General features: G+C 42.4%; 1 protein-coding gene across 8 annotated transcripts in view; it reads left to right on the top strand.

Annotated features, from left to right (window-relative positions):
* G3BP2 (G3BP stress granule assembly factor 2) overlaps nt 1-27,826 on the top strand; it is a 92,849-nt gene that overhangs the window by 30,331 nt on the left and 34,692 nt on the right. Inside the window, exon 1 of one of the 8 annotated variants that reach the window (XM_027544769.1) lies at nt 25,189-25,433. The exons of 4 other annotated variants lie outside the window; for them this stretch is intronic. The gene's annotated coding sequence lies outside the window, so the exon portion shown is untranslated. Of the gene's footprint in view, nt 1-25,188; nt 25,629-27,826 lie in introns of those variants that run through there. 3 more of the 8 variants (XM_027544768.1, XM_027544771.1, XM_027544775.1) reach the window with 3 other exon arrangements.

Raw genomic sequence — 27,826 nt, 5'->3', positions numbered from 1 at the left:
AATGACCTCATCTCTTTGGAACCTAGAAATCCAAAGAGTAATGAGGCTTTCTAGAATAATGATGCCAAGTTAAAGAAATTTGACCTGAGCTGGAAAGGGCTTATTAGAAAATATAGGGTTGAGGAGATAAGCTGTTATACAAATAATATGCTTTCTGATCAGTTGTGTTTAATATATTATATGCTTTCTAAACATTTTTTGATTTAGTTCTTATAACAATATCATAAAGTACTAGTATTTTGAATTTACAGAAGAGGAAATATATTATGTTAACCTTTTATTGATGGATATTTATTTTTTTCATGCTGAATTAAACATTCATATGTTTAAAACATCCATTCATGTCCTTAAGTCCTCCTATTTTTGTTTATGTTGATTTCTTTGCATATCTTAATGGATAATACAGGTTTACTTTCCATATTTGCTATGCTTATAACTAGAAAAAGCATACATATTTAAACGGAAGGAAATAAAAGTGCTAACATTATTTGTATTCAATGGCATAATTATGGCCGATGTAGTCTTGCTTCCCATTTTCTACATTTTTGCGTTGAGTATGTATTACTGAAAATGAAAATAATGAATAAACGAATTGGTGATATGGAGGAATATTCATGAGATCTTCCCTAAAAGCAAGAGCTACAAGAGAACAGGCAGATAAAATCTGAAATATAATAGTTTCAAAATCAATAAAGTATGCTGTGGCTCATAAACTAATTAGAATCAAATCTTATAAACACTTTATAAGACATGCACATAGGCCTAGTGTTACAGGAGGCTGGCTGAGTGGTCCAATTTGTGGGAGAAAGTAAGAAAGGACAGTGGGAGGGCCAAGCTGAAGCAGTGGATAGGAACAGCCCAGCCTTCAGAGTCAGCTGTGAACTGATGTGTGGTTTTGAACAAGTTCTCTCTTCTGTAAATGGAAATGATTCCTACCATGCAGCTCTGTGCTGAGCATGGCACCAACGGGAATGGGCACAAAAAGAGAAGAGGAATTAGAGACAGCCAAGTATAGAAAACTCTTTTTTGAGGAATTTTACTCTAAGGAGAAGCAGAGAAATGGAATGGTAGCTAGAGGGGAATGTGGTAGGAAAGTTTGTTATTGCTTTAAAGTCCATTTATTAGGGCTTCTCTGGTGGCTCAGCAGTAAAGAATCCACCTGCAATACAGGAGACGCAGGAAACGCGGGTGTGATCCCTGGGTTTTTGGAAGATTTTTGGAGGAGGGCATGGGAACCCACTCTAGAATTCTTGCTGGGAAAATCCCATAGACAGAGGAGCCTGGTGGGCTATGGTCCATGGGGTCGAAAAGAGTCAGACATGAGTGAATCGACTGAGCAGATAGCATGTGCTGATGAGAATGATCCAGTGGAGAGAAAGACTGGTGATGTTGGAGAACTGCAGGAGTGATGCTCTTGAGTACCTGAGAAGGGAGGATTGGCCTTAGGTGAGAGCGCAGTGTAGGTAAAGCAGCAGGTGGGGCAGAAGAGTGGGTGGGTGCAGATGCTGACAGCTGGGAGAGTGTGCAAGTGACTTCGTCACTCTTGACTGTTGTGGAATTAAGTCTCTCTAGCAGACAGCACCACCAAAGAGCATGTGTTGGGGGGGAAGTGGGGGAAGCTGGCACCTTGAGGATGACAGAGAAGCTGTGATATAGTCTTTTAGGAGAGTGAATTGATAGGAAATGTTGCATGATTGCAGTGCCTGTGGTGGTAGGGTCCCTAAGGGCCTGCTGGAAGTCAGTGGGCTGAAATTTAAAGTGAGATCAGCCAGCGTTGTGTTTTCCTCCAGCACTGGAACTGGGCTAATGTCAAGGTGTCAGCAGGACTGCTTCCTTCCAGAGGCTCCAGGGGAGAATCAGTTTTTTTGCCTGTGCCAGTTTCTAGAAGCTACTTGCTCTTCTTGGCTCATGGGTCCCTTCCTCCATCTTCAAAACCTGCCACATAGCATTGTTGAAGTTCCGTCCTGACTCTGCTTCTTTTGTCCTTCCTCTCTAACAGAGGCCCTCTTGCTTCCCTCTCTAACAGAGGCCCTCTTGCTTCCCTCTCTAGGGGACCCTTGGGATTACTTTGGGCCCACCCAGATAATTCTGGACTGCCTCCCCATCCCCAAATGCTTAATCAATGACATCTGGTGAATCCCTTTTTTGCCATGTAAAATAACATATTCACATGTCTGTGGATTAGGACTCAGACATCCTTCAGGGGGCCATTGTTCTGTCTCCCATCATTAGTGAAATTGAATATGTTTTCATATGATTATTAGCTTTTTGTATTTCTTCTTTTGTGAGTTACCCATTCCTGGCATTTTTTTTCTATTAGCTGTTAGTCTTTATCATTCATTTGTAAGAAGTCTTTCTCCCTTAAGGATATAAACCCTGATAGTGCAGCATCTTGCATCATTTCCCCCTAGTTCATTGCTTGCTTTTCAACTTTATTTACAAAATATTATCCTACTTATAAAAGTATTACTTTTACAAAGTTTATCGTATGGAAAATGTTAAACAAATAAAAATAGAGAGGTGGTTATATTAAATCTCCACATATTTGTCACCAAGCTTAAATAATGATCAATTCAAAGCTAACCTTATTTTATTTGTATTCTTACCTACTTCCCCTATGTTATTTGTTATATTCAATGCCAGATATCATTTCATTTTGTCCATAAATCTTTCAGCAAAATACATGAACTTTATGATATTAATTTTCTTAAGTTATTTTCACTAAGGTTTCTGGTTTTGGTGCTGCCTATGAAAAAGCCCAATCTACTTGTCTTTTTAAAGAGGATGAAAATAAAGTCCGAATGTAAGTTTTTTACCTTTTAAGGGAGTCATGTTTCTTTTTTCTTAACTTTTTTTTACAAGTGACCATTTTCTGACTACTTAAACACGTCTATTTGAGCACCTGCCATGTGGAAAATGCTGTGAATTCAACTTCATGTTACCCTTTTCATGCATGTGAAGAGGGAACTTTGTAAAAGGATTACAATTATAAAATTAGCAGCCTGCCCATTGGTGTCCGCATTCCTGATTTAGTCCTCTTTCCATGATGACACTGATGACTGGGGACAACTGCTAGAAGGCTGGCAATTGTCGGCCATGCCTGCATTATTTACACTTTTCAGTGTATTATGCCAAGGCCTCTGGGCACTGGCAAGTAAAAACAAATACGAAACGGAGGGCAAGACCGTATCCCTTTCTTCACAGTCTGCTGCTTGGTAACCCTCTTTCTGTTCTCAAAGGCATGAGCCCCGTGGTCCTTTGTTTAACACAGCCCACTCCATGATGGATTGTTGGCAACCAGAGTTGGAATTAGAGAGCCATTGACTTCCACGTCGAAAAAGAAGAAATGCAACCAATACGTTATTAATCAGGACCAGGTATGGACATGAGTTTGAGTGAACTCCAGGAGTTGGTGATGGACAGCGAGGCCTGGCATGATGCAGTTCATGGGGTCGCAAAGAGTCGGACACGACTGAGCGACTGAACTGAACTGAACTGAAGACTGAGTAATCCAGGTGATATCTTAGAGTTCCTGACGTAAAAGGCGGGTAGTGGGGCAGGAGTTCAGTGTGTGCTTGTCATAGCCTAGCAACTCCACAGCCAAAACAAACACAGCTCAAACTTTACTACCATAAATACCAACCGATTTGTTTGGCAGCCTCTAACATCCTACTCTTAACTCCTTGAGATCTGGTTTTGTGAAAATTCTTTTGAAGGTTACCAGCCGGATTCTGGACATCATTTCAGTCTCTGCTGTGTGTCCTTTCTTTGGTAGGTGACTAGTAAGAGGCCCTTTGTTTGAACTTCTTGTCCTCTTATCCTCTGTGATGCTAAGTGATTCTGTTCTACCCATGTTTTGTGTGAGTCTTTGACTACTATGGTAGCTGCTTCCTCTCCCTTCATGCCTTAATTGCAGCTCCACTTCAGGCTGTGAGAGTCACCTGTGCTTCTGTCTTACAGCTCACTCCTTAGCTTCAATTCTTTGGCTCCCAAATCTCTCTTTCAAGCTCAACTTATTTCCTGAGCTCCTGATCCATGTTTCTGGCTAATTTCTGGGGGTATCCAGGTTGATTTGGCTCACCTTGGACTTCTTAGCTCAACTCCTGCCTTCAACTTTAGGACCTGGGGACTTCCCTGGTGGTTCAGTGGTTTAAGACTCCTCACTTCTGCTGCAGGGGGCCCAGGTTCAATTCCTGGTTGGGGAACTAAGATCCTGCATGTCATATGGCACAGCCAAAAAAAAAAGCCAAAAACAAACTTGAGGCCTTGGACACTAGCACCCAACACGTCCAGGCTTGGACTCAACTTGTTTAGGACATGATCATGGTAGCAACTGAGAAGGATCACAATTTGACAGATCTTAGAGTTGAGTCTTACTGCTATAACCCAGGTAGGCCTGAATTGAGCCTGTGGTACCTGGCAAGGGCTACAGTTATACCACCTTTCCTCCTGGGCACCAGAATACTGCTTGTCTTTTCTTCCAAGAATTTCACTTTCCCTCTAGGTCTGAAGCCTGTTTTGCTGAGGCCCTGAAAGTGCTATATGCAGGTCAGGAAGCAACAGTTAGAACTGGACATGGAACAACAGACTGGTTCCAAATAGGAAAAAGAGTACATCAAGGCTGTATATTGTCACCCTGCTTATTTAACTTATATGCAGAGAACATCATGAGAAATGCTGGGCTGGAAGAAGCACAAGCTGAAATCAAGATTGCTAGGAGAAATATCAGTAACCTCAGATATGCAGATGACACCACACTTATGGCCGAAAGTGAAGAGGAACTCAAAAGCCTCTTGATGAAAGTGAAAGAGGAGAGTGAAAAAGTTGGCTTAAAACTCAACATTCAGAAAACGAAGATCATGGCATCTGGTCCCATCACTTCATGGGAAATAGATGGGGAAACAGTGGAAACAATGTCAGACTTTATTTTGGGGGGCTCCAAAATCACTGCAGATGGTGACTGCAGCCATAAAATTAAAAGATGCTTACTCCTTGGAAGGAAAGTTATGACCAACCTAGACAGCATATTCAAAAGCAGAGACATTACTTTGCCAACAAAAGTCCATCTAGTCAAGGCTATGGTTTTTCCAGTGGTCATGTATGGATGTGAAAGTTGGACTGTGAAGAAAGCTGAGTGCCGAAGAATTGATGATTTTGAGCTGTGGTGTTGGAGAAGACTCTTGAGAGTCCCTTGGACTGCAAGGAGATCCAACCAGTCCATCCTAAAGGAGATCAGTCCTAGGTGTTCTTTGGAAGGAATGATGCTAAACCTGAAACTCCCAATACTTTGGCCACCTCATGCGAAGAGTTGACTCATCGGAAAAGATTCTGATGCTGGGAGGAATTGGGGGCAGGAGGAGAAGGGGAGGACAGAGGATGAGATGGCTGGATGGCATCACTGACTTGATGGACGTGAGTCTGAGTGAACTCCGGGAGTTGGTGATGGACAGGGAGGCCTGGCGTGCTGCGATTCATGGGGTTGCAAAGACTTGGATTCGACTGAGCGACTGAACTGAAACTGAACTGAAAGTGCTGATGAGTGTTACCATGTCCCTTCCCAATCAAATCTTGTTTTGTGTTTTCCCAGCCGCATGAGTGCTGTGTCCCACACCTCATGGGCCAGGCCTCCTGGGCACTGGGCCTTAAGCCATAGGGCTACTCTGGCTGTCCCTAAGTCTTGCCTGCTAGCCCTTCTCAAAGTCTGGCCTTTTTTTGTGTCCTGCTATCCCAACTGCCTCCATTGCTTCACTTACTTCATGCTCATACTTTCTGAAAATCCCTCCCGCTGTTATTTCCAGATGTGGTACTTCACACTTCAGCTCATCCTACCTTCTAGTGTCATCTTAAATTCTTCATGGAACTTGGTGAGGTATGAAGATATACTTACCTTTAAAATATATTTTCTTTTTTTATAATTACTAATTTTCTTAGCATTATTTTTTATTGTTTATTCCCAACTGCACAGCATATTAAAGGTTGGAGGGCCTGGCTTTGCCAGTGTCCCATAAAGTTAAGGAAGCACTCTTGATATATGTACTTATTTATTCAAGTTGTACCTAAAATATTTTCAAGCACTCATCTTATCGTGTTACTACGTGGGAAAATGCTTGTAGTTACCTCTCATCCCAGGCCACAGTCCACACTTACTGGTGTGCTATTGGAGGTCTTCCAAGAACACACTCTAGTATTTTTTTCATTCTTTTTTTTTTTTCATTGAGACACAGTTTATTGAGATATCTTTATTGAGATACGGTTGACATACAACATTTTGTACTTTCGTACAGTGTGAGGATTTGATATAACTCATTAGCATTATTTTTTTTTAATTTCTTGCTTTTTAATTAAATGATAATTGCTTTACAGTATTATGTTGGTTTCTGCGATACATCAACCTGAATCAGCCATAGGTATACATATGTCCACTGTCTCTTGAACCTCTCCCCCACCTCCCACCCCATCCCACTGATATAACACTTTAGTATTATTAATAGGCGGGGGTTCTCTTTCTTCTTCCTCCTTCTCTTCTTCTTCTCTACCTCCCATTCTAATTGACTAAATAATTATACATCACCTAGAGAGGCAGGTCAGTAAATGAAGACACGAAGCCGGTGGCAGTGGGGGTTACAGAGACTGGAGGGAGGAGCCCCATCCCAAGGGAACAGATAGCATCTACTGCTCTTTCCATTGTTTCCATGTGGACTGTGGGTTCAATGTTGTCAAATTGTTATCTTTTTCAAGAGAATTTGGGCATCTGTTTCAGTTAGGGCGCCACACTTCCACTGCAGGAGGCACAGGTTCCATCCCTGGTCAGGGAACTAAGATCCTGTATGCCACGCAGCCAAAAAAAAAATAAATAAATAAAATTAGCAACCAATTAAAAATCTTTTGAACCCTGTGACACTAAGCAGAACAACTGTGAGCTGAATCTGGCCTGTGGGTTCCTAGTTTGCCCTTTTACTGTCCAGAAATCCTCTCCAAGCTCCTCCATGTTCCCTGATACCTTGTGTTTTCCTGGCTCTTCCTTTTGTTCTTCATGTCCCACTAGCTGGACTGCCCAACCGAGTTCTCTCCATTGATCCAAATCCTAACTCCTACCTGATCTTGAAGGTCAAACTCAAAGTCTGCTGTGTGGCATGGTTGGCTTTTCAGCAGCAAGCAGGAAAATCCAGAATCAGCAGTGGGTTGACAGGTGGTCTAGACAGCAAATCCTGGGAGGTCATCCAAGGCAGGGATCACATTCCCAATCTACATGTCCAGGGAACAGGGAGCCAGGGGACAAGGGGTTCAGTGACTTGGGCGAAGGAGTCTGAGCAAGTCCTAGACACAGGACACAGAAGATTGGAATGAAGCTTGATAATAGTTCCAAGACAACAGCTTTTAAAAATAAAATAGGATTCTCTAGTTTTTGAAGGGAAAGATAAAAGGAAGGGCAACTAACCTATTCTGTCCTAGGTATGTCTCAAAGTCATACTGCAGTTTAGAGAAATCAGATAGCTTATTCATATCATACAGCTAATAAAATGCAGGGCGAGAGTTTAGATTTTCTGTTTCTTGGAGCTTGAGCTTCAGCATCAGTCCTTCCAGTGAATACTCAGGGTTGATTTCCTTGAGGATTGACTGGTTTGATCTCTTTGCTGTCCAAGGGACTCCTCAAGAATCTTCTCCAGAACCATAATGTGAAAGCCTCAGTCCTTGGGTGCTCAACCTTCTTTATGGTCCAACTCTCAAATCCGTACATGATAACTGGAAAAACCATAGCTTTGACTATATGGACCTTTGCTGGCTAAGTGATATCTACACTGTCTAGGTTTGGCATAACTTTCCTTCCAAGAAGCAAGTGTCTTTAAATTTCATGGTTGCAGTCACTGTCCGCAGTGATTTTGGAGCTCAAGAAAATAAAATCTGTCACTGCTTCCACTTTTTCTGCTTCTATTTGCTATGAAGTGATAGGACCAGGTGCCATGATCTTAAGTTGTTTTTTTGGCTGTGCCAGTTCTTCATTGCTGTGCGGGCTTTTCTCTAGCTGCAGCAAGTGGGGACTACTCTCTAGTTGTGGTGCACCAGCTTCTTATTGCTGGAGAAGGCAATGGCACCCGCTCCAGTGTTCTTGCCTGGAGAATCCCAGGGACGGGGGAGCCTGGTGGGCTGCTGTCTGTGGGGTCGCACAGAGTCGGACACGACTGAAGCGACGTAGTAGCAGCAGCAGCAGCAGCAGCTTCTCATTGCAGTGGCTTCTCTTGCTGTGGAGTCCAGGCTCTAGCGCATGCAGGCTTCTGTAGTTGTAGTTCCCAGGCTCTAGAGCACAGGCTCAATAACTGCGGCACACGGGCTTCGTTCCTCCGTGGCATGTGGAATCTTTCTAGATCAGGGACTGAACCCGTGCCTCCTGCATTGGCAGGCAGATACTTTACCCCTGAGCCACCAGAGAAGCCCTTAAGTTTTTTGAATGTTGAGTTTCAAGCCAGCATTTTCACTCTTTTCTTTCACCTTCATCCAGAGGCTCTTTAGTTCTTCTTAGGGAGGCTCTGAAAGCAAGGGTGGGGGATGTGCATCTTGGGCTGTGCTCTGTTTGCCAAGATATCACAGAGCAACTGGGGTGTGAGGTCAGTGTCTTGGTTTGAGACCAACCAGAACAGAAGTATTAAAAATGAAGGCTCTGCAACATTTAAATACATGCAACAAACATCAGTTCAGTTCAGTCGCTCAGTCGTGTCTGACTCTTTGTGACCCCATGAATTGTAGCATGCCAGGCCTCCCTGTCCATCACCAACTCCCGGAGTTCACTCAAACTCATGTCCATCGAGTCGGTGATGCCATCCAGCCATCTCATCCTCTGTCGTCCCCTTCTCCTCTTGCCCCCAATCCCTCCCAGCATCAGAGTCTTTTCCAATGCGTCAACTCTTCGAATGAGGTGGCCAAAGTACTGGAGTTTCAGCTTTAGCATCATTCCTTCCAAAGAACACCCAGGTAACCAATGAATATGCTTCCTTCACTAGATACTGCTTTCCGGTGCCCATAAAATGAGCAATGATGTTTAGCCCTCAGACCAGAAATCTCCAAAAATGATATGAAATATGTATCCTTAAGCCAACTGGCAGAAACCAGTCACTTCTATGGGTTTCTTTGACTAAATGTCATTCTAGCTTCCTCTGTGATTCCTTTTTAAGACCCCACATTTTATAGCAAAGGTCATCAGACCCCTTCCTAGTCCAAGAGAAAGAAACAGAACTGCTTTTAAGTATTTAAAATCTCTATATTTTCTCAGTTTGTGCAGAAAAATAGGGAAGAAATGCGGAGCTTTTTCATGGAAATTAAGCCCGGCTTTTCTTAGACCTCTGTGTTGTCATCTTTGCCTGTCATAGAAGTAGGTTCTGGGATCAAAGTGTTTGTGCAAATACTTTTTCTGGGATCTGTATACAGTGGAAAAGCTTAAAGGTAAAATTTCTTTAAATGCCATTTACCCTGCCCCCCTCCTTTTTGAGATATTGTGTTCAGCCTTGAAGCTGATGTTGTAGTAACACCAAACTGCCTATTCTTGCCAATACATGTCACCATTGCTCCAGCTTTGTACTTGCTCTTCCTTCTGCCTGGGACAGCTGTTGTCAACCATTGCACTTTCTTCCCTGGCTCATTCTTTTGTTGTTGTTGTTTAGTTGATAAGTTGTGTCTGACTCTTTGTGACCCCATGGACTGTAGCCTTCCGGGCTCCTCTGTCTGTGGTGTTTCCCAGGCAAGAGTACTGGATTGGGTAGCCATTTCCTTCTCCAGGGGGTCTTCTGACCCAGGGATCAAACCCACGTCTCTGTTGCAGCCTGATTCTTTACCACTGAGCTACCTGGGAAGCATGGCTCATTCTTATGTCAAGATTCAGCTCGGGTGTCATCTCCAGGAATTCTGAGCCTCCAGGTTGATGTCATTGCCCCTTCTGTTTGTTCTCACTGCACCCTGAGCAAACCTCCGTCTTAAACCTTAGTATAGATACTCCTTGAAAGCAAACTATTAATAAAAATGATGACTTATATAACTATCCTTTTATTTTTCTTTTAAAAGCCATAATATTGGCCAATTTCCAAGCTTTAGGTTTAAATCCTTAATGGAAAACATGTAGCTTTGTGCAATGCCCAGTATCATTATTATTTTGTCTGCTATTAAACAGAAATGATCTAGATGAAGATTCTAAGTCCTTAAGCACACCATGATGCTGAGCAAATATGGACTGGTGTACACATTGTGAAAATTTGCCTCATCTGCTTTTGTGTGTCTTTTGTGTGTTCCTTCCTTTACTAACCCCTTATGGTCTCTGTTGAGGTTTCCCTGGTGGCTCAGACGGTACAGAATCTGTCTGCAATACAGGAGAATCAGGTTCAATCCTTGGGTCGGGAAGATCCCGTAGAGAAGGGAATGGCTGCCCACTACAGTATCCTTGCCTGGAGAATTCCATGGGCAGGGGAGCCTGGCAGGGTCTCAAGAGTTGGACACGACTGAGTGACTAATACTTTCACTTTTCGCTATGGTCTTTGTTAAACTAGATTTTCTTTCTTCTGATTTCTGAAAAGTAGTTCCTTGTTTATGCTGTTTACTGCCACTTTAAGGATTTTTGTTTCCAAGATTACACCAAAGGCAACAATTTCCACTTTAACAACCATATATGAAAACCATGTACCTGTCACCCAGTGAAGGCTGATATCCAGGCTGTGAGCATTTGCCCTAACAGTAATCATAATAGTTTATATCTGTACCAGCAGGTCTATGAGATAGGAATTGCAATTGTGCCTTTTTACAGATTCAGAGAACTTAATAACTTTTCCACCATCGTGCAAGTTATAAACGCAGAGCTGGGTTTAAGAACAAATCTCCTCCAGATTCCAGAACTTATGTTTTAAAATTTTTAACTGTTTGATTTTGCAATAAAATAAGGATAGATTAATGTGGGGAGGTCCTGTGCAACTGTCACCCCATCTCCCCCAATTTGACATCCTGTCTCACTGTAGTCAACATCAAAACCAGGAAATAGTTTAGCATCCCTTCATGTGGTAAACTAAAGTCACTGATTAGCATAGACTTTTAGTTAAATATGGCTTTTGAATGAGAATAGCTTCTTTATATTGTAAAGCCTTCTTTTAAATAAACAACTCATTATTACCATGATACACACTGAAGAAGAATGTGGTTTAGATCATTAGTTCTTAACCTTTTAAGTTAGATATATTTTAGAAGGCAATGCAATGTGGACCTTCCGGGCAAAAAAGATCCATGCACGCATATGTACAAAATCATGGTTTCCTAAACATCCTCTATCTCCACCCCTCAAAATATGCTGAGACTTAGATTAAAAACTTCTGGTTTATGAGCAGCATTTAAGGAAGTCACATTTACTTAATCTGAAACAGTCTTTCTTAGTGCTTTTTTATTTTTTCCCAACTCTGCTTATAGAGAAGCCTCCAAACTCTCTTATTACTCTTTTGTTGACATTTAAAAGGCTGAAAGTTCCTTGGGTTTTCTACAACTCTTGGTGGCTTAGGGAAAAACTGTTTCCAACATTATTGCTCTTATGAACACACTTTATCTGGGTCTGCTTTCGTGTGCATAGAAGTCCTTTGGTCAATAACTTTTAAGTTGCCATTCCCTTTTCAGGTCATCACCAGAACTTGAGTAATCTGGGGTCCTGGCTCTGGAGTTAGGGATCAGGTCTGGGATCTCTGAAGCCCAGCTATATACGAGAATGTCACTGAGAGCTTCTGTCAGTTTTGAGCCAGCTGCCAGGACCCTGGAAATGTATTTCCACTGTCAGGGCTCACCCAGAGAGTGCAAGGTAACAAGTCAGATGTCAGAGCTGCAACCTGGAAGGAGAAGGGTAGATATATATCTATATATATAAGTCAGGCTGATGGTCTGGCCAGAAGGGTAGGACAAATCTTTCATTGTGAGGAAGATTATTGCCTTAATCATAAACCTCTTATATGCTTCCTGCTGAGGTTAAAACTCAGAGGCGTGTTCTTCTGCCGGAAGCCAAGAGTTCAGCAAGCCAAGAACCCACAAGGAAGTGGTCATACCTGGAAATGTGTGGGTGAAATTAAGGGCTGATGCTGACACTTTGCATGAGGAATTGGCTGTATTTTGCGCTCAATTGGCTAAGGCAGAAGAAAGCCAAAATACTTTCACTGTGTATCAGCTACCTGATTTTTATGATGATCTTTTTCCAATGAGAAGAAGTTTCACACCAGCTCTACCACTTTTTAAGTTTTCTGTCTGCTGATGAATGCATTTTATTTTGCATACAGTTGGCTTTTTACTGCCCTGAATAATTCTGTAGCCTGGTTGTTGAAAGAGACTAGTTGAATAAACTGCTTTCAAAGGTATGGTATCCATTTCCTCCTCGTGAATTTGTCTACTTAAGACGAAGTCTTTTACTGTGGTTTGTTTGCACTGTCAAACCAAGTATTTGACCCAAGAGGAGAATGAAGATTGGAAGGAGGGAGGGTGGTCCTGGGCTAGTGTCTGTTTCTAACTTTGTGAAGTGCTGTGTTGGGGTCCCCTGTTGTTGAAGATCTGCCTCAGTTTTATAACAGGAATCAGACTCTTACACCTACCATGCCAGACACTGTGCTAAACACTACAAATAATCCTCCCAACAACCCTAAAGTTGGCTCTTTTTTTTGGCCATGCTGTGTGGCATTCAGCATCTTAGTTCCCTGACCAGGACTGAACCAGCAGTGGAAGCACGGAGTCTTGACCCCTGGACCACCAGGGAAGTCCCCTAAAGTTGGCTATGTATCCGTGAGGAAACTAAAGGTCAAAGAAATAAACTAACTTGACCAGTGTCAACAAAACTAGTCAGTGAAGAAAAAGGGATTTGATCCCATGTGTTTCATCCTTCTGTATTTAAGGGGAGGATTTGGTCCTCAGCTCTGGCTTCTTATGGTACAACCTCTCTCTGCCCCTCATCCCTCCATGAGGAAATCTGGCTCAGGGATAGGAGTTGACACTCAATCCGTTGGAGACTGATTAATGACCCCAGAATGCCTTTTCACAGAAGCAGATACGCCTTTCCAGTAAACAGAATATCCACTGACCAGGGACCCTCCTCTGGGTCGGAGTGCTTAGTGAGAGGTAGATAACCTCAAAAGAAAAAAGTGAAAGTTGCTCAGTCGTGTCCAACTCTTTGCAACCCCATGAACTATACAGTCCATGGAATTCTCCAGGCCAGAATACTGGAGTGGGTAGCCTTTCCCTTCACCAGGGGATCTTCCCAACCGAGGGATCGAACCCAGGTCTCCCGCATTGCAGGCAGATTCTTTACCAGCTGAACCACAAGGAAAGCCTGGATACCTTCAAGGCATCTCATATTCAGACTGTAGTATTAGTTGCTCAGTTGTGTCTGACACTTTGCAACCCCACAGATTGTAGCCCACTAGGCTCCTCTGGGAGAAGGCAATGGCACCCCGCTCCAGTACTTTTGCCTAGAAAATCCCATGGACGGAGGAGCCTGGAAGGCTGCAATCCATGGGGTCGCTAAAAGTCCGACACGACTGAGCGACTTCACTTTCACTTTTCACTTTCATGCACTGGAGAAGGAAATGGCAACCCACTCCAGTGCTCTTGCCTGGAGAATCCCAGGGACGGGAAGCCTGGTGGGCTGCTATCTATGGGGTCGCACAGAGTCGGACATGACTAAAGCGACGCAGCAGCAGCAGCAGGCTCCTCTGTCCATGGAATTCTCCAGGCAAGAATATTGGAGTGGGAAGCCATTCCCTTCTTCAGGGGATCTTTGCAACCCAGGGATCGAACCTGAGTCTCCTATATTGCAGGCAGATTCTTTACTGTCTGAGCCAAAGTCCTGAAGAATTAAACACAGCCTGTAGCCCTGAGATGGCTAAATGTCTGCCAAATATAGTCTACCCTGAACAGTGCAAGATAAACACTGATGAAGCTTCTTTCCAAAGTCATCATTTTCTGGACTCCAGGCAACTCAGGGCAGATGACTCTTCTTTTATTTATATTATCTTTAGTTGTTAGTATTATTATATCGCTTAGATCACTTAGCCTGAGGCGATTTTAGCTGTCATCATGACTTTCTGAGCATTGGATAGAATTCATTAGAATTTACAAACCATTATTCAGGGTGGCTTACTTTTGTAATCTCAAGCCTATTTCTTTAGGTGTTGATTTATGATGAGATTATTGTCTCTAAATTCTGAGGAAGTTATCTCAAGACTTTGCAACCTTTATTCTGTCAAGCTTGGTAGCTTTTAGAATTTCCTCTACTTGAAGACTTTAGTGATCAAAACCAGCTACATGGCTGAAAATCCAGCATCTATAGCAGTCATTTATTTACATTTTATACTGAACAACAAATGGGCAGGGTGCACAAGTTTTTTATGCACTTTATGTATGTGTGACACTTTCACATATAATGCCTGAATGGAGAGGAAGAACATCTCTTCAGTCCTAGCCTGTCCCAGTCTCACAAAGATAATGGATGGAAAGATTTCAGGAGAAATGAACATTTTGTTCTTCAGTCCATAATGGTCTTTTCCCTCTTCTTCCTTAAAAGGAATGAGGTTTATCCTACTCACCAAAGTAGATTTCTCTTTGCATCAAAAAGCTTTGTAAAGGAGCCAGCTGCACCAAGAGAGTCCTGAAATTCTTGAGAAACCGGTTTTCAATTAGGAAGGCTTGATCCAAGGCTAAGGGGGTTCATCATTTAGTGGCACTAAATTAGCCATGGGGGACTCTGGGGTCTCTTTCTAAATTGGCCACTTTTAGCCTTGTGCAGCTTGCCTGCTTTGTGAATTGCTTGTGAAACTGCAATGAGGTAATGTTTTGAAAGTGTTTTGAAAACCATAAAATGCTATATACAACTCTTAAGTTGTTCCTTCGGAGCAAAGCAGTGAGCAGTGAAAAAGGAATCAGCTGAAAGCAATTGATGCATTTACTTTTTCATGAGCCAGACATGAAGTGCTGATGTTTATTGAGCATTTACCATGTGCCAGGAATGGTATAAGTGTTTGGCTTTTATTAACAGATCTAATCTTTATAATGTTGTAGTAAGGTCGATACCATTGCTGTTGTTTAGTTGCTAAGTCATGTCTGACTCTTTTGTGACCCCATGGACTGTAGCCTGCCAGGCTTCCATGTCCATGGGATTTTCCAGGCAAAAATACTGGAGTGGGGTGCCATTTCCTTCACCAGGGGGTCTTCCTGACCCAGGGATTGAACCTGTGTCTCCTGCATTGGCAGGTGGATTCTTTACCACTGAGCCATGAGGGAAGACCGTAAGGTAGATATTTATGGCCCATTTTACAGATGAGAAACACTGAAGCACAGAAAAGTTAAGCATCCTGTCCAAGGTCATATAGAGGAAATATACTCAGGTCATACATTTAGCAAGCAATGAGATGAAGCTGGGATGCAAATCCAGGCAGCCTGGCTCCAGAGCCCAGACTATACTGCTGGCAGTCTAATCCTTCCTTACTAACTGAATTGGTAGCAGGTCCAAGACATTTGTTATGTATGTCTCAAAAGGTTAAATGTTATGTAAATCTTGAAAGGTTAAAATTGTGATGAGTAAAGACACTAAGAATCCTTTAAGGATTTGGATTTGATTCCCTTCTGATGCCTAGTCTTCATAGTTTTGGGTCCTATCTTGCTTATATAGAATAAGTGTGTGGTCCTTAAACATGCTTGTAAAGTCATCTCTTAAACACCCACTTCATCAGCAAAATTGTGGTAATGGAATTGTTTGATCTTCAAAGACCAATAAGATTGAAATGAGAGGATGTAAAGGAAAAAACTTTATAAAGTATAATGTCAGTGAAGTATTTTATGCTGGAGTCTATAATAAAAATCAGCATCAGTTAATATAATTCTAATAATTTTACTCTTCTAAAAAATTCACCTGCTGATGGTGATTGGATCTCTTTTCCTTTTTTAGTAAAAAAAAAACAAAACCCAAAACTGGCCGCACTTGCCCTCTGCAATGGCCCACACTCGTCTGTGGACTGCGCTTCTCTCTGAATCTGAATAAATCCATTTCTTACCTAAAAAAACAAAACAAAAACAACCAAAGTATCAACTGTATTTTTTAACCTAAGATTGATTCATAAACATGTTTGATTTCATACTAAAATATAAATATATAACATAAAAATATATTCTTAAATATTTAAATCTATAGCTTTTGATGTATATGTGTCAAGGATATGTGTCATAGTTAACCATTCACTATTATCGGATATTTAAGATGCCTCCAGTTTTTAAATGATAATAAATAATATCACAGTGAATTTCTTGGTGCATATCTTAGGAGGAATAAATACCCAGAAGTAGAATTATTGACCCAAAAAGTATAGATATCTGAAAGCTTTTGGTATGTCTTGCTAAATTTCTTTTTTTAGAAGCATGAATTAATATTTACTTGTGACAAAAATGTACAAGGTATCTTTTTTTTGAAAATTGGATGTTTTCATTTAAAAATATTTGCCAATTTATGGTTTGCATTGTTTCCATTTAACAGCTCTTCATATATGTTTAATGCTAATTCCTTTTTTTCTATAAATGGGACATACTTTGCATATCTATTGGTTAGGTTTTCATACTGATTTCTTATGAAGTTTACTAGTCCTTTTGATTCAAATTTGTAGCAGAAATGTGTTATTACGTAGCTTATATTTATTTTGATTCCATCCTCATAATTTTCTTTGTAATTTAGCTTAAAGTCTCTAAGCTTAGGATGTCATTCCTCACCTATGTAACCATTGAAAAGAATTAAGTACTAATAATATAAAGTGCAGAGAAGGCAATGGCACCCCACTCCAGTATTCTTTCTTGCCTGGAAAATCCCATGGATGGAGGAGCCTGGAAGGCTGCAGTCCATGGGGTCGCTGAGGGTCAGACACGACTGAGCGACTTCACTTTCACTTTTCACTTTCATGCATTGGAGAAGGAAATGGCAACCCACTCCAGTGTTCTTGCCTAGAGAATCCCAGGGACGGGGGAGCCTGTTGGGCTGCCGTCTATGGGGTCGCACAGAGTCGGACATGACTGAAGCGACTTAGCAGCAGCAGCAGCAATATAAAGTGATATCCAGTTACACTGTTAAGAAAAAAACATAATGTCTCGCAAAACAATGTTAATTATGATCCCATCTCTCTCCCTCTTTCTATCCCCCCATCCCTCTCTCCCTTCATACACACACACATACACGTTTATTTATTTATGAATTGATATTGAATGTCTCCTTTGTGGCACAGATATAGCATTGGTCAAAACAGACAAAATCTGAGTCCTTATGGAACTTGATTTATTGGAGAGGCCATACAGCAAAAGATTGGGAATTCCCTGGTGGTCCAGTGGTTATGAATCCACTGGATTAGCTCTGTCACTGCTAAGTACTTGGATTTGATCCCTGGTTGGGGAACTAAGATCCCACAAGCCACGGGCGAAAAAAAAATCACCAAAAATAAATAGAATGTCAGATAGTGGTAAGTGCTATTAACAGAAGTAGAGCAGGGTAAGAGATGGAAAGTGACGGGGGCTTCTTTAGATTCAGTGGTCAGAGATCTTTCTAAGGTGGCATTAAGATCAGAAAGTATTGAATGAAGTAGCTAGTATAATATTTTATATACCCATATGGATAGAAGAAACCCAAAGTTCTGTATTCCCCTTCTCACTGAATATTAATGGTGGTTCTTTTGTCACTCAGACAAATCCAGCAAAGGAACCTATCCTAAACTTTTCCCTTACCTGCCATACCTAATCATCACATTTTTGCCCCCTATATATTTCTAAATTTATTTTCTACTTGCCATTGTCTTCTCTTAGGCCCTTGTGACTTTTTGTTTTCTTTCACTTTTTGAAAAGATATAGTGGTTTATTTTTATGCACCAAATAGCGTGCAATTAAAATCTATAACACACGAGAACTAACTTGGTGTGGCTTCCACTGGTCAAATGGGGGAAACATGAGCATGAAAATAAACATTAATAGTAATGGATTATCAAATAGGAATCTGGGAGTTCACACTGATATAAATAAAAGAATTTTTAAAAATGAGAAAGAAGAAAAGGTCTTCCCTATAGTAGAAATGCAGCTGATCAATGTGGAAACAATGATCAGATCAGATTAGATCAGTTGCTCAGTCGTGTCCAACTCTTTGCAACCCCATGAATTGCAGCATGCCAGGCCACCCTGTCCATCACCAACTCCCGGAGTTCACTCAGACTCACGTCCATCGAGTGGGTGATGCCATCCAGCCATCTCATCCTCTGTCGTCCCCTTCTCCTCTTGCCCCCAATCCCTCCCAGCATCAGAGTCTTTTCCAATGAGTCAACTCTTCTCATGAGGTGGCCAAAGTACTGGAGTTTCAGCTTTAGCATCATTCCTTCCAAAGAAATCCCAGGGCTGATCTCCTTCAGAATGGACTGGTTGGATCTCCTTGCAGTCCAAGTGACTCTCAAGAGTCTTCTCCAACACCACAGTTCAAAAGCATCAATTCTTCGGCGCTTAGTCTTCTTCACAGTCCAACTCTCACATCCATACATGACCACAGGAAAAACCATAGCCTTGACTAGACGAACCTTTGTTGGCAAATTAATGTCTCTGCTTTTGAATATGCTATCTAGGTTGGTCATAACTAAGAATTATAGAATTAGAAAAATCATGACTAGGTAGCCACTATTACAAAAACTGACTCGGCCAAGAGTCATCAATGGCTGCTAAAACTGGGTGAAAGTATGATGATAAATGGGATATGTATATAATCTCATAAAGTAGTCGCCTACACAAGGTACTTACTGATTACAAAGGGAAAAATAGTAACTGTATAGTGGAGAATTCCTTCAGACACTGCACTAACCAAGCAAAGCAAACATCACTGGTAATAGGACACATGGACATCACATGCCTCCATCATGCACTGAGGACAGAACAGTACTTCCCTGGTATTTTTGCCAAAAATGCATAACCTAGATCTAAATACCATGAAACAACATAGGTTACCAAATGCAGGGGCCTTCTTCAAAATAATTGTCCTGCACTCTTTAAAAGTATCAAGGACATGGGGCTTCCCTGGTGGTCCAGTGGCTAAGACCCTGCACTCCCAATGCAGGGGGCCCAGGTTTGATCGCTGGGTGGGGAACTAGATTCCACATGCTTCAACTAAGACTTGGTACAGCCAAATAAATAAATATTTAAAAAATAATAATAAAAATATCAAGGTCATGAAAGAAGACAGAGAAACTACTTTAGACTACAGAAGACTAAGGTGACAGATGATAACTAGATTCATTTGTAATCCTAAATTGTATCCTGGTTAGAAAACAATTTTTCCTTTTGATATTAGACAGTTGATGAAATCTGAATGTCTATAAATTATAGGCTTCCCTGGTGGCTCAGATGGTAAAGAATCTGCAATGTAGGAGACTCATGTTCGATCCCTGGGTTGGGAAGATCCTCTGGAGAAGGAAACAGCAACCCACTCCAGTATTCTTGCCTGGAGAATTCCATGGACAGAGGAGACTGACAGGCTCCAGACTGTGGGGTCACAAAGAGTCAGACATCACTGAGCGACTATCACTCATTCACTCAGATTATAGTAGTGTATAAATGTTAATTCCTGATTTCGATAACTGTATTGTGGATATAGAAGGAAATGTCCTAGTCTTTTAAGAAATAACACTAAAGTGTTCAGGGTAAAGAATGTCCAAAGAAAATTTCAACTAGAACCTCTTCTAGATGCTTTTTTATGGATGGAGGTCACATGACACTCTATCAATTGTCTGGTAGAGTATCCATAATAACCACTTGCAGGTTTCTTTGATACTCCTGGATTTGTTTGTTCAGGAGCCATCACTGAGTGCCAGTGTGTAAGCACAGCACTATGTGTGCACAGGATAAGGCAGGAGCAATTGAAATGTGTCCTCAGGGAATTGACCACCTATAGGAGACAAGCCAAAGAGAATTAATGAGAATGAGAAAGCAAATGTGGTAAATACTAACATTTGAGGAATGTAGGTGACGGGTATCCGTTTATTATTTTTGCAAATTTTCAGATCTATGAAATTATTCCAAAATAAAAAGTTAAAAAGGTAAAAACTATTAGAAAGATGAAAAGAAATTAAAAAACAGTAAAAATATTTCAATAGAACTAGACTTTTATAGACAACTTACAAAACTTGTCCCTCTATTAGACCACAAAGGAAAATAACAAATTCTACAAAGCACAGAAATGTACACACCATACTCACAGACTACAAGCACTAAAGCAAGGAAAAATAAAGTGTTTAAAAATCCACACTGCTTAGACAATCTCAACTCTCTCTAAACCATAACTGAATCAAAGAAGAGATACTATATACTTCCAGACAATTTAGAGTACGAGTTAGTTGCTCAGTCGTGTCCAACTCTTTGCGACTCCATGGACTGCGGTCCACCAGGCTCCTCTGTCCATGGGATTTCCCAGTCAAGAATACTGAAGTGGGTAGCCATTCCCTTCTGCAGGGGATCTTCCTGACCCAGGGATCGAACCTGGGTCTCTGGCATTGCAAGCAGATTCTTTATCAATTGAGCCACCAGGGAAGCTCATTTAGAATACATTTATATATTTAGAATAGAAATATATATTTCTATATTTAGAATATAATAGTAATGAATAAAACCTCTGGGATGTTGCCTAAATTATAGGCAAGGGAAAAATCCACAGTCTAAAAACTATTATTATTCATCAAGAAAGAATAAAAATCATAAACTGTTTTAGAAATTAGGGCAAAAGTATAAAAGCTACTAGAAGTCCAGTAGTGGTGGTGCTCTCTTTTCTCTTTTGGTGCTCTCCTTCCTCTGCTCTCACAAGGCTTTGTCAGCTACTTTAGGGAGCAATTTAGGGAGCAATTTCAGTGGGCCAGTACCGAGTGCTGGACTGGAGAAGCAAATAGCAGTATCTCTTTGTGGAACTTTCAAGGTGTGTGTGTAAGAGAGGGAAAATATCAGATAATAAATTATAAATTCAAAAATTCAATGAAGGTTAGGAAGATGAAGTACACATTGCTATTCAGTATCCCTAGTGTAGTGTCCGGAGAAGGCGATGGCACCCCACTCCAGTACTCTTGCCTGGAAAATCCCATGGATGGAGGAGCCTGGTGGGCTGCAGTCCATGCGGTCACTAAGAGTCAAACATGACTGAGCGACTTCACTTTCACTTTTCACTTGCATGCACTGGAGAAGGAAATGGCAACCCACTCCAGTGTTCTTGCCTGGAGAATCCCAGGGACGGGGGAGCCTGTTGGGCTGCCGTCTATGGGGTCGCACAGAGTCGGACAGAACTGAAGCGACTTAGCAGCAGCAGCAGCAGCAGCAGTAGCAGTGTAGTGTCACCTAACAGGACTGTCTGTTGTCACTGCCTCCCTCCTTCCTGTTTTTCTCTGACTCTCCCTCTTTTCCTGTCTCTCCCTACCTTTTCGTTTTTCTCTTTTCTCCTCTCGCTTTATCTCTCCCCCGCCTCCCAATTTCCTGAAGACAACATGCTTATTTTTGCCTCATCTCGAGCCTAGTGCTTTGCTTGATAGCACTCAACAGTGGCCACTGAATGAATGTATTGAGAAATTAATGAATGAACCCTATAGGCTATTACTGAGTGGACACTCTGCCAGACAATGTGTAGGTTACCATTTGATGAACTATTTGTAAAAAAATAACCTAGAAGAGAACATAGGAAATATATACTATAGAGTGCAAAATAGTCACAAAATAGTTTAGACAAGCTAGTAGACTGTTTAAGCAGTATAAGGTTAATTGAAATTCTACGAAGGGTAGTTTGTGTAAGGGAAAATCATGCCTAGTTTATTTTTTAGAATGCCTGAATGAAGTATTTCAGTGTACTCTGGGAAATCAGTACATGTAGTTTATTTTGATTTTTCACAGAATTCTGATGAAGGTTCACATCCAAGACCCACACTGGGGTGGGAATGTGAAGTGTCAAAGGAAGGACTGAGGTGTATGACAGAAAAAGTAGTAAGAAAAGACGTGGAAGTAATAAGTGAGGACTAAATTAGGGACACCTTGCATGGTAAGGACTTGGGATTTTATTGTGCTGCCTTTGAAGAGTTTTGAGAATGTTATCTGATTTATAGCTCTAAAGGATCTGGTTGCTGTGAGGCTAAACCATAGTTAAATAAGAGCAGTACATCAAGACTAAATAAAAGGTTGCTGCAGTAGGCGATGGTGGTATGAACTACAATAATAGCAGTGATAGTAGTAAGAAGTGTTTAATCTAGAAAAATGTTGAAGGTAGAGGGAACAGAAATTTACTGTGATTTGCTGTGTGGTGTAAGAAAAACAGAAGTTTTTGACTTGAGCCCTTGAATGAATACATTTATACTTGTCTCCTTGCCATACTGCCTGAAGAGGAGTGAGTATTTCATGGAGTTTATTTCTGTAGGACAGGGAGATTACTTACTTAGGAGGTTGTTGCAATCATTCTGGAAAGATGAAAGGGGGCCTGAATCCAGGTAGCAGCTCTAAGTACGGAGAGATATTCAAAGGTCACAGTCTTGAGAGACATTTACGAAGTAAAAATAATGATTTAGGAAAGCAGTTTCAGGTATTTCAATAAAAATTCAAGATAACGGAATCATTTTTCCCAATAACTCCACCTACTGATATACTAAACCTTTGAGCAAGATTTGTCTGAGGCCTGTTTTTACACAGCCCAAGAGCTCAGAATGGGTTTTCCCGTGGTGCAGTGGTAAAGAATCCACTTGCCAATGCAGGAGACTCAGGTTCGATCCCTTGTTCGGGAAGATCTCCTAGAGTAGGAAATAGCTACCCACTCCAGTAATCTTGCCTGGAAAATTCTGTGGACAGAGAAGCCTTGATGGCTACAGTCAATGGGGTTGCAAAGAGTCAGACATGACTGAGCACTCATGGACAGAGCTAAGAATATTTTTTAACATTTTCAAAGTATTTTAAAATGCAGATGAGGTTGGATATGTAACAGAGAACATTTATGGCTTCCAAACCTAAAACATTTACTGTCTGGCCCCTAACAGTGTATATTTGCCAACCCATGGTGTGGATCAGTGGTTTTTTTTTTTTTAGTTTGTCTTTAATCTTCTATTTCTTTAAAAATTTATTTTTTAATTGAAGGATAATTGCTTTACAGAATTTTGTTTTCTGTCAAACCTCAACATGAATTAGCCATGGGTATACATATGTCCCCTCCCTCTTGAACATCCCTCCCATGGATCAGTGGTTTTTAAAGTGTGGTTCCTAGAGCAGCAAGCAGTGCCTGGTAACTTATTATAAATTCAGATTTTCAGGCCTTAACACAGACTTGCTGAATTAGAAACCCTGAGAATGGGACCCAGCATTGTGTGGTTTAACAAGCTCTCCAGGTGATTCTGATGCATGTTGATTTCTGATAATCACAGATCTAGAGAAATTTTTGTACCTGGTGAAAAATCACAGCTTCTCTGGAGGCTCAGTGGTAAAGAATCCGCCTGCCAATGCAGGTGATGCAGGTTTGATCCCTGGATGGGGAAGATCCCCTGGGGAAGGAAATGGCAACCCATTCCAGTATTCTTGCTTGGGAAGTCCCATGGACAGAGGAGCCTGGCGGGCTACAGCCCTTGGGATTGCAGAGAGTTGGAAACAACTTGGCAACTGAGCACATGAAGAATAAAAGTGCATAAGAGCTTCAAACTGGAAACAGAAATGTCAACCAATAGAAAGGTTGGTACAATGAGAATATTTAATAGCTTGTGGTAAAGGGCATGCCACGGAGTGTACAAAAAAGGCAGACTGCTTGTGTTTGAATCCCAGCTCCACCAGAGTAGCAGCTGGTGACCTTGGGCAAGTCACTTGACCTCTCTAAGCCTCAGTTTCTTCATGTGTTAAATGGGCATAAAAATAGTAACTACTTTATAGGGTTATTGTGAGGATTAAACAATTAAAGTAGATGAGTGGCTGGTACATAAGTATTAGATATGAAGGGCAATATGCATTTAATGTATTATGCTACTTCTAAGGAAAACCATGTCAAAGTTAACTTCCTAAAAGTGACAGCCCATGTATTTTGCATATAACAAAATGATTGAGCAACCTAAAAGTGTAGATTTTGAAGGTTCAAATGTTGGCACTGCCCCGTAAACCTGTTTTCACACGTGAAAAAAACCTTTAAATTGCTTTAATAGGATTGTGAAGAAAACTGCTTAAATGTGTATCCCTACATTTTATCTGTATATGGGCATTTCCTAATTGCCTTTTATTTCTTTCACCGTTTCCTCAGCTCCTCCTTTCCAAAATTCCTCAGCTGTCTTGATAGTCCCTGAGAAACATTGCCAGAACTAAGGTGCAAAGTGGCTTCCTTGACTGTAAGCAGATTTGGCTTTTTCCATGAATCAAGGTCATGAGAGTCGGTGTCTAGTGTTTTCTCAGCTATGTCCCCGGGGCCAAGTCTGATCTAGGACAGGGCTGTAATCCTGATATCTCCTGGGATTTCACCCTTTTAGCTGCTTTGGCATATAAAATGCTTAGCATGTATTTAGCAACGCCTGAACACTGAACAGGCACACAAAGAAATAGAATGCCCCCCTCTCCGTGGAGGCCACGTCGTATTTTTTTCTACATCCCAGTACCTAGAATGCAGTAGGCCCTATAATGTATGTTGCGTTAAACCTGTTTGAACGGATGTGCCCTTCTCCGTGGAGCTTAAAAACCTCCATTTCCTAGGCTGAGTTTACGGTGCAAGCAGCTAAAGCCACTGACTGCATTATATGCTCGTCTAGAGCAGCAACCTGCAGATACCTAGTTCAGAAAGAAGAATCACTACATTTTCTCCCCCTTAACATTAATAATATAAAAGGACCAGAAAAATCAGTCCCCAAAGGGGCACAGCGCAAAAAGCACAGCGCTGCAGCCACCCGGCTCCTGTTACGCCGCGATTTCGAAGGGCGACGAGGCCCGAGCTTTGGGCCGGAGAAAGGCAGCCTCCTTGTGACGTCAAATCAGCGGACTCTCGCCCCGGCTTCAGGCCGGTTCCGGTTCCCCGGCTTTCCGGGAGCGAGAGTACGTGAGCGCGGCGGCGTTCTGCGCGTGCTCCGCAGAGGGACGCGAGAAGGTTGGGTCCAGCTCGCGGAGGAGATGCTTGATTGGCTGAAGCCGTGCTGGGGGGTTCCCCAGCCCTTTCGGCAGGGGTAAAACAATAAGAGGGGGCGGCGGCAAAGGGGGCGGGACGTCCGTGTTCCTTGTCGCTCGCCGCAGCGCCTGGCGCCCGGGAAGAGGTGGTTGTGAGCGGAACCTGCTCTCGGCTCTCCGGCTTCCTAGGCTTGAGATTTGTCAGAGGGAGGGGGCGGCGAGTGAGAAGAACCTGCTGCAGCCGGTCCTCGGCGACTCTCCCGCTGACCTCCGCGCGACGTACCCGCCGCCGCTGTTGGTTGGAGGTGTGTACGGGGGCCGGGAAGGACGGTCGGTGTGGTGGTCGGAAGGGGACATTCCCGTCGCGCGCAGCGGCCCGCGGCAACCGTTCTTTACGTGAGCCCCGGTGTCGGAGGTGTTGAGGCCGAGAGAGACATTGTTCTTGCCGGCTGCCTACGCTGCTGGTGTGTGCGTGAGAGAAGCCGAGCCTTTCCTCTCAGGTGAGGGGTGGGAGGCCGCGTGGGCAGGGAGGTGACCGGCGCGCGTCGTGCGGACAGAGGGCTCCGAGGGCACAGGTGGGGCCGGTGTTGGTTGGGGATGAGATGGCGAGCTGGGTAAGGGGACGCAGCGGCTCCCAAAGGCGCGCTGATAGAGGCTTCGGACGGGACGTAGGGGAGTGGGCTTGCCGGAGATGTGTTTTCAGGTGCGCAGCCCCCCACTCGTCCCCGACTCTTGTGGCTCTTACTCCCGGTTCCCCGGGAACGGGGAGGCCGCCGCTGCCGCCCCGCCCGTGGGGGAGGGGAAAAGAGGCTGTGTCGGCGGAGGCAGAAGCGACGCAGATGCGAAAGTAGCGGCCTCCGGGCACCATTTCTCTGCACGGAAACAGAATCCGGGTCTGAAGCAGCCGCCGCTTTGCTTACCCAGTACCTGGTGTTCCGCGGTCTCTGACCCGCCTCGGTTTTATCCCGGACGAGTTCTGAAACCCGGGCTATATATAACGTGTTCCTTCTCCGTGCCCTTTTATGCAGGCGATCTCTTACTGACTCAGGAATAGAAGAGATGTTTGCTCTGGGGAGGGGGTTTATTTATTTTTTCCCATCTCTTTCTTGGGGAGAGTGGGAAGGATAGTCAAGGGGAGGAACATAGCGTCCCTAGGTTGTGTTAATTTTGTTAGTTGCATCTGATCGAATTTTACCTGCATCTCTAAAGGCAGATTTCTTAAGATGGCCCTGTGCCGCTTTGGGGCGAGTGTAGATTGCAGCTACAATTTTCCGCATAGATCAATTTTTTTTTCCCTCCAAGGTATGCCTAGTTTCTTAACAGAACTTTTTTTTTTTGGAGGGTCAATGCCTTTGCTGTCTGAAAAATCAAACAAAAACAAAACCATACACGTGCACCGAAGCTGGAATAATAGCAAAGTTATTCCGTCTTGTCCCCATATGATTGTTGTGATAATAACTTGTGTCGAAATACTGGCTTTAGCAGCTCGTGCTCGTCTTTCAAATGTTAGCATTGCATGTACCTGGATTCGTGAAACATTAACTGCAGTTTGGGGAGCCTCCTATATTAGAGGGGAAGAAAGTGGGAATTCCTTGTCTAGCTCCATATTTGGCAGTTAATATAGCCTTAGGCATGTGAACAAAGTTTCAGAGTAAACATTTGGCCCTGTTAGTATCCAGTGGTCCTTTTGATGTCCAAAATTCCTGGTCTCAGAAAATAGACGGTATGATTCGTTTAAACTGAAATGTGTTGTTTCTTTGGTGATGTTATTTTCCCGTTAAATATTTGGGATTAGCCAAGAGAAAACATGTGTTATGATTTCATCTCTTGAGGCTGTTTAATTCTGAAAAGTTAGCAAGGAATTGAAGGGAGGATAAGGACCTCAAATAGATTTCTTTCTATTTAGGAGCTATTATAGTTCAAGTTGTTGAATATTCAGGGTTGAAATATTTGTCAGTGAGTAGCAAGAGGAAATGGCAACCCACTCCAGTGTTCTTGCCTGGAGAATCCCAGGGACGGGGGAGCCTGGTGGGCTGCCGTCTCTGGGGTCGCACAGAGTCGGACCCGACTGAAGCGACTTAGCAGCAGCAGCAGCAGCAAGAGGAAAGAACCAGAATGCTTGTGGAGTGGATAGGGACCAAAAATGGAAGGAGAAGTAAATGTCTTGAATTTGGTAGTCGAGTGAGTGAGTAGTTAGTAGGTGAGGAGAATTGCTACCAGAAAGCTCTTGAGTTTGAATAGTATTGGCACTGTTGGTAGTAGGTTATTTTCATTATCCACAGTTCACTTAATGAAAATCTCCGTATAGAACAGTCTTATGGACTCTGTGGGAGAGGGAGAGGGTGGGAAGATTTGGGAGAATGGCATTGAAACATGTAAAATATCATGTATAAAACGAGTTGCCAGTCCAGGTTCAATGCATGATACTGGATGCTTGGGGCTAGTGCACTGGGACGACCCAGAGGGATGGTATGGGGAGGGAGGAGGGTTCAGGATGGGGAACACATGTATACCTGTGGCGGATTCATTTTGATATTTGGCAAAACTAACACAATTTTGTAAAGTTTAAAAAATAAAATAAAATAAAAAATAAAATAAAAAGAAAATCTCCCTATCGGTTAGTTACTGAAAATATATAATTACCAGTAGTGTCTTTAGGTTAACAGTTTCCTTGTCCTGAAGAATTATTGCTGTTAAT

This window comes from Bos indicus x Bos taurus, chromosome 6, assembly GCF_003369695.1.
Source record: "Bos indicus x Bos taurus breed Angus x Brahman F1 hybrid chromosome 6, Bos_hybrid_MaternalHap_v2.0, whole genome shotgun sequence".
Taxonomy (NCBI): Eukaryota; Metazoa; Chordata; class Mammalia; order Artiodactyla; family Bovidae; genus Bos; species Bos indicus x Bos taurus.
The sequence above is the reverse complement of the archived record's forward strand: the minus strand, read 5'-3'. Positions and strand labels throughout refer to the sequence as shown.